This window comes from Geotrypetes seraphini, chromosome 1, assembly GCF_902459505.1.
Source record: "Geotrypetes seraphini chromosome 1, aGeoSer1.1, whole genome shotgun sequence".
NCBI lineage: Eukaryota > Metazoa > Chordata > Amphibia > Gymnophiona > Dermophiidae > Geotrypetes > Geotrypetes seraphini.
The window spans coordinates 304,292,544-304,304,951 of NC_047084.1; the positions used below are offsets into that span (position 1 = coordinate 304,292,544).

Here is a 12,408-nt window from a genome sequence, read left to right on the forward strand (position 1 = left end):
ATTTGGAAATTAGCACATGGCCATTAATTCAGAAAAAGTAAAATGCAGCTATTTTACAGCCTTGCTAAAAGCAGCCTCAGTGTGTGGGAAGCCCATGAGCTAATAGTAGTGCAGGCAACTATTTAGCACAGCTTAGTAAAAGGGCCCCTTAGTTTCTTAGCAGCATCTTCTCCCTCTCTGGACTAGACTCCCAAATGATCCAGCATCTCCTCAAACCTCCCTCCTTACCCCGCTTGCTGCAGCTCCTTATGTCATAGAAACATGATAACTCACTGTACCAGACTCGAATATTTTAGACCTTCTTAGATATCAAACATTAAAGTACCAACAGAAAAAGGTCTCAAGAAATTTTTATAAACAATTCAGGCTAGCAGACCTCAGAAGTGCCTTGCTGTATGTCTATTTTTCTTTAGAACACATACAGGTCAATAATGGCACCCATGGTCGTCATAGGCCTTTATATCATTTTTTATTTTTTAACTTTTAGAACAATTTTTAACTTATCAGCAAATAACTTATCTTTTATCTACGTGGGTGGGGGTGGGCACTCCGACATAGACTATGTTTCGCCCCGAATGGGCTGTATCAAGGACAATCCCCCTGCAACAGTAAAAATACATTATAGTTTATCATCTTTAAGTTAGTCATCTTTAAATTAGTTCTAATAAACCTAAAACCAATGTATAGAAAAAACATTTAACAATACCTTATCTCCCGCTATAGCGGGAAGCATGAGTCGCTGGAGATAAGGTATTGTTAAATGTTTTTTCTATACATTGGTTTTAGGTTTATTAGAACTAATTTAAAGATGACTAACTTAAAGATGATAAACTATAATGTATTTTTACTGTTGCAGGGGGATTGTCCTTGATACAGCCCATTCGGGGCGAAACATAGTCTATGTCGGAGTGCCCACCCCCACCCACGTAGATAAAAGATAAGTTATTTGCTGATAAGTTAAAAATTGTTCTAAAAGTTAAAAAATAAAAAATGATATAAAGGCCTATGACGACCATGGGTGCCATTATTGACCTGTATGTGCTCTAAAGAAAAATAGACATACAGCAAGGCACTTCTGAGGTCTGCTAGCCTGAATTGTTTATAAAAATTTATAGAAACATGATGGCAGATAAAAGCCAAATGGACCATCTAGTCTGCCCATCTGCAGTAACCATTATCTCTTTCTCTCTCCGAGAGATCTCACGTGCCTATCCCAGGCCCTTTTGAATTCAGACACAGTCTCTGTCTCCACCACCTCTTCTGGGAGACTGTTCCATGCATCTACCACCCTTTCTGTAATAAAGTATTTCGGATAAATTAAGAACCAATGCTAGGAAGTTCTTCTTCATCCAGAGGGTGGTGGACACCTGGAATGCGCTTCCAGAGGGCATGGTAGGACAGAGTACGGTATTGGGTTTCAAGAAAGGATTAGATATTTTCCTGAAGGAAAAGGGGAATGAAGGGTTTAGATAGAGGATTAATATGCAGGTCCTGGACCTGATGGGCCGCCGCGTGAGCGGACTGCTGGACATGATGGACCTCTGGTCTGACCCAGCAGAGGCACTGCTTATGTTCTTACTCCTGAGCCTATCAACTCTTAACTTCATCCTATGCCCTCTCATTGCAGAGTTTCCTTTCAAATGAAAGAGACTCAACTTATGCGCATTTACATTAAGTAGATATTTAAACACCTCTGTCATATCTCCCCTCTCCTGCCTTTCCTCCAAAGTATACAGATTGAGATCTTTAAGTCGGTCCCCATAAGCCTTATGATGAAGACCACATACCATTTTAGTAGCCTTCCTCTGGACCAACTCCATCCTTTTAATATCTTTTTGATGGTGCGGCCTCCAGAAGTGTACACAATTTTCTAAATGAGGTCTCACCAAAGTCTTATACAGGGGCATCAATATCTCCTTTTTCCTACTAGCTATACCTCTCCATATGCAACCTAGCATCCTTCTAGCTTTTGCCGTCACTTTTTCAACCTGTTTGGCCACCTTAAGATCATCACATACAATCATGTCATTATACAACAGGAGAACCATTTCCACAGGATGGAGATTTACACACATGGTGGGGGGGCGGGGGGGGCGGAGGGAGGGGAGGGGATGACCAAAACGTGCCACAATACTTTATTTTTCAAACTCTACAGACTCAACACAATCGTGTTTCGGCCTTATGGCCAATAGAAACACATAATATGGAGTCTTTATAGTATTTCAGTCATGGTAGTCATGAGCAATAAAAGTCTATAGGTAAAATCACTGTCAAAAAGTCTATATTCTTGTAAATCAGGCTTTATTGAGATAACCCTTTATTGATGTGGCCTTCATCAGGAGTCATGAGCTCTGGGTCTTTTCTTAGTAGAGAGGCATAGTAATTTTTGTGTGAGTGTGGTCTACACCAGAGACTATGACAGTGTAAACAATGAATACAGCTGGAGTCAGTTGGATCCAGTGATTAATATCCTATCATGACAGCTGATCAGCAGCCCATGCGGTTCCTTCTGTTATCTGGAGAAATGTTGTTAGAAAATTTATTGTGTAGTCACTTGTGTTCACAGAACACAACATGGATCCATGTTTCAGCATCAAAATGCCTTCTTCAGTGGTTGATACAATAAATATCTCTCCCTTCACTCTGGCAGCCCCTCTCCTTTGTGCGCTCCCTCTCATAAGAACATAAGAATTGCCGTACTGGGACAAACCAAAGGTCCATCAAGCCCGGTATCCTGTTTCCAACAGTGGCCAACCCAGGTCCCAAGTACCTTGCTAGATCCCAAGTAGTAAAACTGATTTTATGTTGCTTATAATAGAAATAACAATGGATTTCTCCACTCCATCTCAATAATGGCCTATGGACTTCTCTTTTAGAAAATTATCCAAACCTTTTTAAAACCCTGCTAATCTAACTGATATCACCATGTTCTCCAGCAACAAATTTCAGAGTTTAATTACACATTGTGTGAAAAAATATTTTCTCCAGTTTATGTTAAATCTACTACTTAGTAGCATCATCACATGCCCCCTAGTCCTAGTATTTTTGGAAAGAGTAAACAAGCAATTCACATCTACCCTTTCCCGTCTACTCAGTACTTTAAAGACCTCTATCATATCACCCCTGAGCAGTCTCTTCCCCAAGCTGAAGAACCCTAGTGCCAGGGCCGGATTTAGATGAAAAGAGGCCCTAGGCTATTCCACTTATGAGGCCCTTTCACCTCCCATTTTTAAGTTTGAAAATTACATGAGAGATAATAAAATACATCATTACTCTGATATATATCAATATGTTAAATGAAACATGTTGTTATTGGTACTAACCTTTATAAAAAATGTGACATGGATTTTGAGGCCCTAGGCTGAAGCCTAGTTAGCCTATAGGAAAATCCGGCCCTGCCTAGTGCTTTATCCTTTCCTCATAGGAACGTTATCCCATACCTTTTATCATTTTCATCACCCTTCTCTGAACTTTTTCTAATTCCGCTATATCTTTTTTGAGATACATTGACCAGAATTGTTCACAGTATTCAAGGTGTGGCCATACCATAGAATGAAACAAGGACACTACAACATTTTCATCTTTGTTTTCCATTCCTTTCCTGGTAATTCCTAACATTTTATTTGCTTTCTTAACTGCCGCCGAACACTGACGGTTTCAACATATCCTCAACAATGGCACCTAGATCCTTTTCTTGGGCAGTGACTCCTAACATCAAACATGATTAACATATTTATCAGTGATCTAGAGATGGGAGTAACTCGTGAGATAATTAAATTTGCTGATGACACAAAGTTATTCATGTAGCCATAGTTTGGGTTCCTCTTTCCCACATACATCACTTTGCACTTGCTCACATTAAATATTATCTGCCATTTTGATGCCATTTTGATGCCATTTCCAGGCTCACAAGGTCCTCTTGAACTTTTCACAATCCTCTTCTGATTTAATAACTTTGAATAACTTTGTGTCATCAGCAAATTTAATTATCTCACTAGTTACTCCCATCTCTAGATCACCGATAAATACATATATATATGTTAATCATTTGGGAACCCCGCTATTTACCCTTCTCCATTGATAATATTGACCATTTAAGCCTATTCTCTGTTTTCTGTCTTTCAACCAGTTCTTAATCCATAATAAGACATTACTTCCTATCCCATGACTCTCTAATTTCTTCAGAAGTCTTTAATGAGGTACTTTGTCTCATTAATCCATGTTTATGTATATGCATGCTCTTTCATTTTGCTCTTTATAATAGTATCTACCATTTTGCCCAGCACCAGCGTCAAACTCACTGGTCTATAATTTCCAGGATCACCTTTGGAACCCTTTGTAATAATCAGCATTACATTGTCTACCCTCCAGTCTTCCGGTATAATGCTAGATTTTAAAGATAAATTACAAATCACTAACAATAGCTCTGCAAGTTCATTTTTCAATTCTATCAGCAGTCTTTGATGTATACCATTGGGTCCATGAGATTTGCTACTGTTCAGTTTGTCAAATTGCCTCATTATCTCTTCCAGTGTTACAGAGATTTGGTTCAGTTTCTTTTGCTCATCAGCATTGAATACCATTTCTGGCACCAGTAACTCCCCCACATCTTCCTTGGTGAAGACCGAAGCAAAGAATTCATGGTAAAGTTACCGGACTTGCTTATAATACTCGGGAGCCATACCATTCCAAGTCCTAAAAATATATATCAGCAATTTAAATTCTGCCCTAAATTGCACTGGGATCCAATGTAGAGCTTTCATGGAACAAGTGAAATGATCAGATCTTCTTGAATCTACAGTCAGTCTCACTGCAGCATATCACCTTTAGAGCCTTACAGCATGGTTGTGAGAAACCTAGATATAAGTTGTTATAATAGACCAATTTAGATAAAACAAAACTTTGAACAACAATATGAAAATCAGATCTGGGTATCATAGGCTTTATCTTAGACAAAACATGCAACTGATGGAACAAAGTTTGATTGACCTTAGCCACTTGTGCTGTAAGATTCAGCTGTACACCCAGTATCGCTTCAAGACTAGCAGTCTGACTCATAATTAATATCCCTCACAGTCCTGGAGTTGCACTGGAGCCACACACTCATCATTAGCACTTCTCCTCATCAGCATAATTTCAGTTTTTGCTAAGCTGAATGATAATGCTATTTAATGGGAAAACACAGAACCCTTTTAGAGTTTATCAACAGAATTTGGTGTACCAAGTGCTATTGTTTCTGGACATTGTATTCTTTTTCGTTGATGCCTCTGTTTGACCATTTCATCCATGTAACCTGCTTGTTTCTCTTGTTGGCTCCCTAATAAAAATGATTAAAAAAAAAAAAAAAGAATAGTTGTAGTAAACATGGAGGTTGACATTCAAACTAGAGGTCTGCAAGGGAACGAGGATCGCGAGAATCCCCCCTAACCCACGGGACTCCCACGGGGACCCCTCTCTGGCCCACGGGACTCCCACGGGAACCCCCCTCTAGCCAAAGGGACTCCCACGGGGATGGAAGGCTTTGGAAGCAGGGTTTGTCCATATAATATAAGGGACACGTCAGCCTTAGTAAAAGAGGGGGTTTATAAGTTAATTACCTGAACAGAAAACAAAAAAAGTGTTCCACCAAAGAGATTCCACAAGGAAAACAGCAGCGCAAACACAAAAGAAACTGTGGAATTGATGATCCTGTCAGAAGTAATTGCTGCTTTTATGGGGATGGAGGTAATTCCTTGAGGGGATGGGTGGGGACGGAGAGGATCCTGGCGGGGCGGGTGGAGACAGAGAGGATCCTGGCGGGGACGGGTTGGGACGGAGAGGATCCTGGCTGGGAAGGGCGGGGATGGGTGGGATTTCTGTCCACGCGCAACTCTCTAATTCAAACTTACGGCTACGCAGATAACGCTTGCAAAAATCTCTCTAACAGCTTTAGCACTATCTGGGTAGTGCTGGGATAGAGTCAGGAGAGAGGACTGTGGAATGAGCAATAATCAGCCACTAGGAGAACTAAGCAGCCTGTAAAAAACACAATCCTAAACTAGGTGAATTCTGCTATTAAGAACATAAGAATTGATGCTACTGGGTCAGACTAGTGGTCCATCGTGCCCAGTAGTCCGCTCACACGGCGGCCCTTAGGTCAAAGACCAGTGCCCTAACTGAGACTAGCCTTACCTGCATATGTTCTGGTTCAGCAGAAACTTGTCTAACTTTGTCTTGAATCCCTGGAGGGTGTTTTCCCCTATGACAGACTCCGGAAGGGTATTCCAGTTTTCTACCACTCTCTGGGTGAAGAAGAACTTCCTTACATTTGTACAGAATCTATCCCCTTTTAACTTTAGAGAGTTCCCTTTCATTCTTCCTACCTTGGAGAGGGTGAACAACCTGTCCTTATCTACTAAGTCTATGCCCTTCATTATCTTGATTGTTTTGATCATGTCCCCTCTCAGTCTCCTCTTTTCAAGGGCGAAGAGGCCCAATTTCTCTAATCTCTCACTGTACGGCAACTCCTCCAGCCCCTTAACCATTTTAGTCGCTGTTCTCTGGATCCTCTCGAGTAGTACCGTGTCCTTCTTCATGTACGGTGACCAGTGCTGGATGCAGTATTCCAGGTGGGGGCGTACCATGGCCCAGTACAGCGGCATGATAACCTTCTCCGATCTGTTCGTGATCCCCTTCTTAATCATTCCTAGCATTCTGTTTGCCTTCTTCGCCGCCACCGCACATTGCACAGATGGCTTCATTGACTTGTCAACCAGTACTCCCAAAGTCTCTTTCCTGGGGGGTTTCTCCGAGTACCGCACTGGACATCCTGTATTCGTGTATAAGATTTTTTTTACCAACATGCATCACCTTACACTTATCCACATAGCCACCGGTGTTGATCACATTCTGGGGTAAATTCTATAAATGGTGCTCAGATTTAGGGTGCCAGGAAAATCTATGTTAAACGCTGTTTTTTAGTGGGCTTAGACTGGATTCCTGTGCCCATCATTAGATGCGAGGACTTATGCCTGCTGAAATTCAGGCCCTGATTCTATAAATGGTGCCCGCTGGTAGATGTCTCGATCAGGGCGCCCACCGATGTAGGTGCCTACCAATGTAGGTGCTTAACTTACCCCCCTCACCCCCTCCCCGTTACAAAACCGTAGCGTGGTTTTTAGCGATGACTGCAGCAATAACAGCTTTAATGCTCATAGGAAATCTGTGAGCATCAGAGTTGTTACCGCCATGGCTAGTGCTAAAAAACGCACTATGGTTTTGTAAAAAAGGGGGGGGGGAGGTTGTTGGTTCATTGGCACTGATAATTGACAGCACCATTAAAACACAATTAAAAAAAATAATTTGCCAGTAGGCGCCTACTACAGCTTGGAAGCAGGTATCTACACAAGGCACCTACCCGAAAGTAGGTGTGGCTGTGAGTGGAGCTTGGGTTTGGATTGAGTTAGGAGCCAGAACATGCCTACCTTAGCTGTTGGTATTGTAGGCCAAGAAACCCCTGGTCTAATATACTAGTACCTAGCTCGAGTTAGGCGCTGCTAGGCGCGATTTTACAAATGGTGCCTAACTTTGAATGACATGCAGTAGGCACCATTGTCCATGGCGGTGACCAATTTAGGCTCCATTTATTTTATTTGTTCAATTTTCTATACTGTTCTTCCCAGGAGAGCTCAGAACGGTTTACATGAGTTTATTCAGGTACTCAAGCATTTTTTCCCCTGTCTGTCCCGTCGGGCTCACAATCTATCTAATGTACCTGGGGCAATGGGGGGATTAAGTGACTTGTCCAGGGTACAAGGAGTAGTGTGGGTTTGAACCCACAACCCCAGGGTGCTGAGGCTGTAGCTTTAACCACTGCGCCACACTCTCCCCACTCTCCCACACTCTTCTGACGTGCAAGTTGGGTACCTAACCACAGTATTCTAGAACACTGTGCCTAAATATTGGTAATGCCCTCGAATTGCCCATGCCCCCTTTTGGGTTGTGCATGAGACATTTTGGATGTACACATTATAGAATAGAGCACAGGAAGATATGCTCATAAACCCAAATTAGTGTGAATTAATGCCAATAACTTGTTGTTAGCACCCAATTGACTAATTAGTTTATGCACAAATTTGGACAATCCATATAGAAGAAGAAATGCATACTGCCATTTTATGGCTTTGTCATTCAAAGCTGACATTCAAAGCGGTGGGCACTGGAGAATTATGTGACTTGCCCAGGATCAATGCTGTCACCTCTCCATACAACAGCACTGACCAAATGCATTTTGCAAAACCCACCCTGCAGTTTGCAGGAGGCTGCTGTACTGGAAAGAGCTTAACTCGATGGCAGTGAGAACGGTTTAAGCTAGGCTGTGGCACTAGAAAACCCTCAGGGGCCTGAAAGCTTCGCTTCACTACTGAGAAGCATTCTTCTTGGCTCTGCGCAGCCCTGATGAAGCTGCAGGATTGGTGAAAACTGGAAAGAGTTCTCCGTGATTGCTGTGAGTTTGTGGTGCTCCTAAGGCTGTGGCATTCTGTTCTTAAAACAATTTGTAAGACTAATCTGAAAAAAAAAGTGTCAGTCGAGTTGAACAGACTGCAGACGCGGCAGGTGATCTTCATACTCTGCTCTTGATGAGCAATGCTTCTGTTTGAGCCTGCAATTATTTATAACACTGCCTGCTAGTGCCACTGTCATTATGGGCTGATTAATAATACTAATTATGATTTTTTTAGACACTTATGAAATCTTGTATATAATTCTAATTGGCCCTACTAGTCTAGTTTTATATGTTAATAGATTCAGTGTATGATATCTGTAATGATGTGAGAGATGTAATCTTCTGCTGTTAGGCTTGGAGGACTAATCAGTGAACACAAATACCTTAGCAAATCTGAGACATCACCTAATAATGCCTACTGACTTATAAAGTGGCTACAGCACACATTGAATATTCCAGTGTACTTTTTATGACACAAGGGGCAGTCAATAAATAAGCCAAGTAGTACCAAAACAGTATCTTTTTTACTGGCTTCTCCTCATAAATACTTTTAAACTGTCATCTTTATAGTGTGGGCCAGTCTCAGTGTATCCCCTGTCTACTAGAATTCATCAGGTTTAGATGCCAAAGAAATGGCAATAATTTCTGTTATGTTAGGTTATATTTGGTTGTAGATAAATAAAACGGAAACTGGTTTGGAGAATGGGATATACATAGTAACATAGTAGATGACGGCAGATAAAGACCCGAGTGGTCCATCCAGTTTGCCCAACCTGATTCAATTTAAATTTTTTTATTTTTTTCTTCTTAGCTATTTCTTGGCAAGAATCCAAAGCTTTACCCGGTACTGTGCTTGGGTTCCAACTGCCAAAATCTCTGTTAAGACTTACTCCAGCCCATCTACACCCTCCCAGCCATTGAAGCCCTCCCCTGCCCATCCTCCACCAAATGGCCATATACAGACACAAACCATGCAAGTCTGCCCAGTACTGGCCTTAGTTCAATATTTAATATTATTTTCTGATTCTAAATCCTCTGTGTTCATCCCACACTTCTTTGAATTCAGTCACAGTTTTACTCTCCACCACCTCTCTCGGGAGCGCATTCCAGGCATTCACTACCCTCTCTGTAAAGTAGAATTTCCTAACATTGCCCCTGAATCTACCACCTCTCAACCTCAAATTATGTCCTCTGGTTTTACCATTTTCCTTTCTCTGGAAAAGATTTTGTTCTATGTTAATACCCTTCAAGTATTTGAATGTCTGAATCATATCTCCCCTGTCTCTCCTTTCCTCTAGGGTATACATATTCAGAGCTTCCAGTCTTTCCTCATACGTCTTCTGACGCAAGCCTCCTATCATTTTCGTCGACCTCCTCTGGACTGCCTCAAGTCTTCCTACGTCCTTCGCCAGATACAGTCTCCAAAACTGAACACAATACTCCAAGTGGGGCCTTACCAATGACCTGTACAGGGGCATCAACACCTTCTTCCTTCTACTGACTGCGCCTCTCTTTATACAGCCCAGCATCCTTCTGGCAGCAGCCACTTCCTTGTCACACTGTTTTTTTGCCTTTAAATCTTCGGACACTATCACCCCAAGGTCCCTCTCCCCGTCCGTGCATATCAGCTTCTCTCCTCCCAACATATACGGTTCCTTCCTATTATTAATCCCCAAATGCATTACTCTGCATTTCTTTGCATTGAATTTTAGTTGCCAGGCATTAGACCATTCCTCTAACTTTTGCAGATTCTTTTTCATATTTTCCACTCCCTCTTTGGTGTCTACTCTGTTACAAATCTTGGTATCATCTGCAAAAAGGCACACTTTTCCTTCTAACCCTTCAGTAATGTCTCTCACAAACATATTGAACAGGATTGGCCCCAGCACTGAACCCTGAGGGACTCCACTACTCACCTTTCCTTCCTTTGAGCGACTTCCATTAACCACCACCCTCTGGCATCTGTCCGACAGCCAGTTTCTGACCTAGTTCAACACTTTGGGTCCTAACTTCAGCCCTTCAAGTTTGTTCAACAGCCTCCTATGAGGAACTGTATCAAAGGCCAGCAATTCAAAACTCATGGCTATTGTTCTAACCACCATAATCCATAATTGGAAAACTCATAGTCATGGTTGGTGGTTTTGGTGGAATTCTGCATAACTGTGCAGTGCACAATTTGCACAGAATTCCCTATCCATGCAAAATTCTGCACAAGCTGTGCAGAATTCTACGCAAACCTTCCGTTATTTCCCTGTTCCCGTCTCCGCCTTCTCCCCCACACGGGTCCGGCCTCTCTCCCTCCCTCTGACCAACTCTCCCCCCTCCCTCTGTGAGATCAGACATACCTGTGGGCATCATAAGGAAGCAGCAGTGACAGTAACTGGTTTGCAGAGGCAGCTCTGTGAACAGGCTGTTTGAAACCGGCCCCGCCAAGGCCTTCCTTCTATTGCATCACTTCCTGTAAATAGATGATGCAACAGAAGGAAAGCCATGGTAGGACTAGCTACATGCAGGCTGTTCACTGAGCTGCCTCTGACGGTTGGCTGCCATCACTGCTTCAGCTGCTCTGGAGAGCCTCAGTTAAGACTGATCTCATGGGGGTGGGGGGAGGTTGGTCGGTCAGTCAGAGAGAGGTGAGACCTATATGGCAGAAGGGAAGGAAATGGGGACATGGATGCTGGACTGCAAGTAGAGGATGGGGAGAGGAGGGGACATGTATGAAAGGCACAAGAGGAAAGGGGGTGAGAAGGAAACCCAGGACAGAAAGGGATATGAGAAGGAAGAGATGAGATGTCAGACCATGGGGAGTAGGGAAAGGATTCAGGATGCGAGAGAAGTGGTGGACGGAGTGAGGTGACATGTATTCTGGACCTGTAGAGGAGGTAGGGGGATGGTAGAAAGAGGAAGAACGAGTGATCAAGAGCAGAAAGGGGATGGGAAGGGAGGAAGAGATTCTTAGCCAGTGGAGAGAGGAAGAGAGATGCCAGACTATGGGGGACAAAGAGGGGATTCAGCAAGTGAGCGAGGGGTGGGATTTAGAGGGAGACAGAAATGTAGTTGGCATGAAAGAGGGAACTGAGGAGGCTGGAACCTGTGAAAGGAAAATGCTGGAAGGAATTTTGAGCCTCAGTATAGAATTCTACACAAAACACTACAAATAAACTTTGCAGAATTTTGAAATACTGTGCACAGAATTTTGTACAGAATTCCGCCAGGAGTAAATATGAAAGAGTTATAGCAGATCATCAAAATATATTGTACAATTTTAATAAAATTTGTTGGGTGCGCAATTATGGGCATGGATCACAGATCTGTGTGTAACATAGTTAGTTGATGAGGCATTAATTAATTGACGAGGCATTGGTATTAATTGGTAGTCATTAGGAGTTATCCACAGATCCGCCCTATCCTACATCCTGTACACCTATATTTTATGGTATGCATCTCCAAAGAAAACATGGCAGCATGGATAGGTCAAGGGCATTCCTAGAATTTAGGTATAATGTTATAGAATAATGTTATTTACATGTCCAGATGGCATTGGTTGGGCACTAGCATTTACACCAGTTTTTCGTAGTCATGAAGGCCTGGTTTCTCTAACCGGCGCCGTTGTTGGCGGCCACCTTAAATGCAGCCACCGATCACATCAATCACACAACAGCGCCGGTTAGAGAATCGCGCCTCCGGTAAAGGTAGACACCTGAAATGTAGGCCAGGGTCTTCCAGGCCTACTTTTCTGGCACTTACCATTAATGTGAATCACGCCTCTGTAGGCACTTTACAGTGCCTAATGTCACTTTTGGCTCTAGCCCAGGGACAGGCAACTCTGGTCCTCGAGGGCAGGAATCCAGTCAGGTTTTCAGGATTTCCCCAATGAATATGCATTGAAAGCAGTGCATACAAATAGATCTCATGTATATTCA

General features: G+C 42.6%; 2 protein-coding genes across 2 annotated transcripts in view; one reads left to right on the top strand and one right to left on the bottom strand.

Moving 5' to 3' along the window:
- The window catches only part of LOC117365127 (dedicator of cytokinesis protein 2-like), a 1,549,644-nt gene that overhangs the window by 695,291 nt on the left and 841,945 nt on the right, over positions 1-12,408 (top strand). The window lies entirely within an intron of this gene.
- Positions 1-12,408, bottom strand: part of LOC117365135 — a 405,951-nt gene that overhangs the window by 121,994 nt on the left and 271,549 nt on the right. The gene's annotated exons all lie outside the window — the stretch shown is intronic.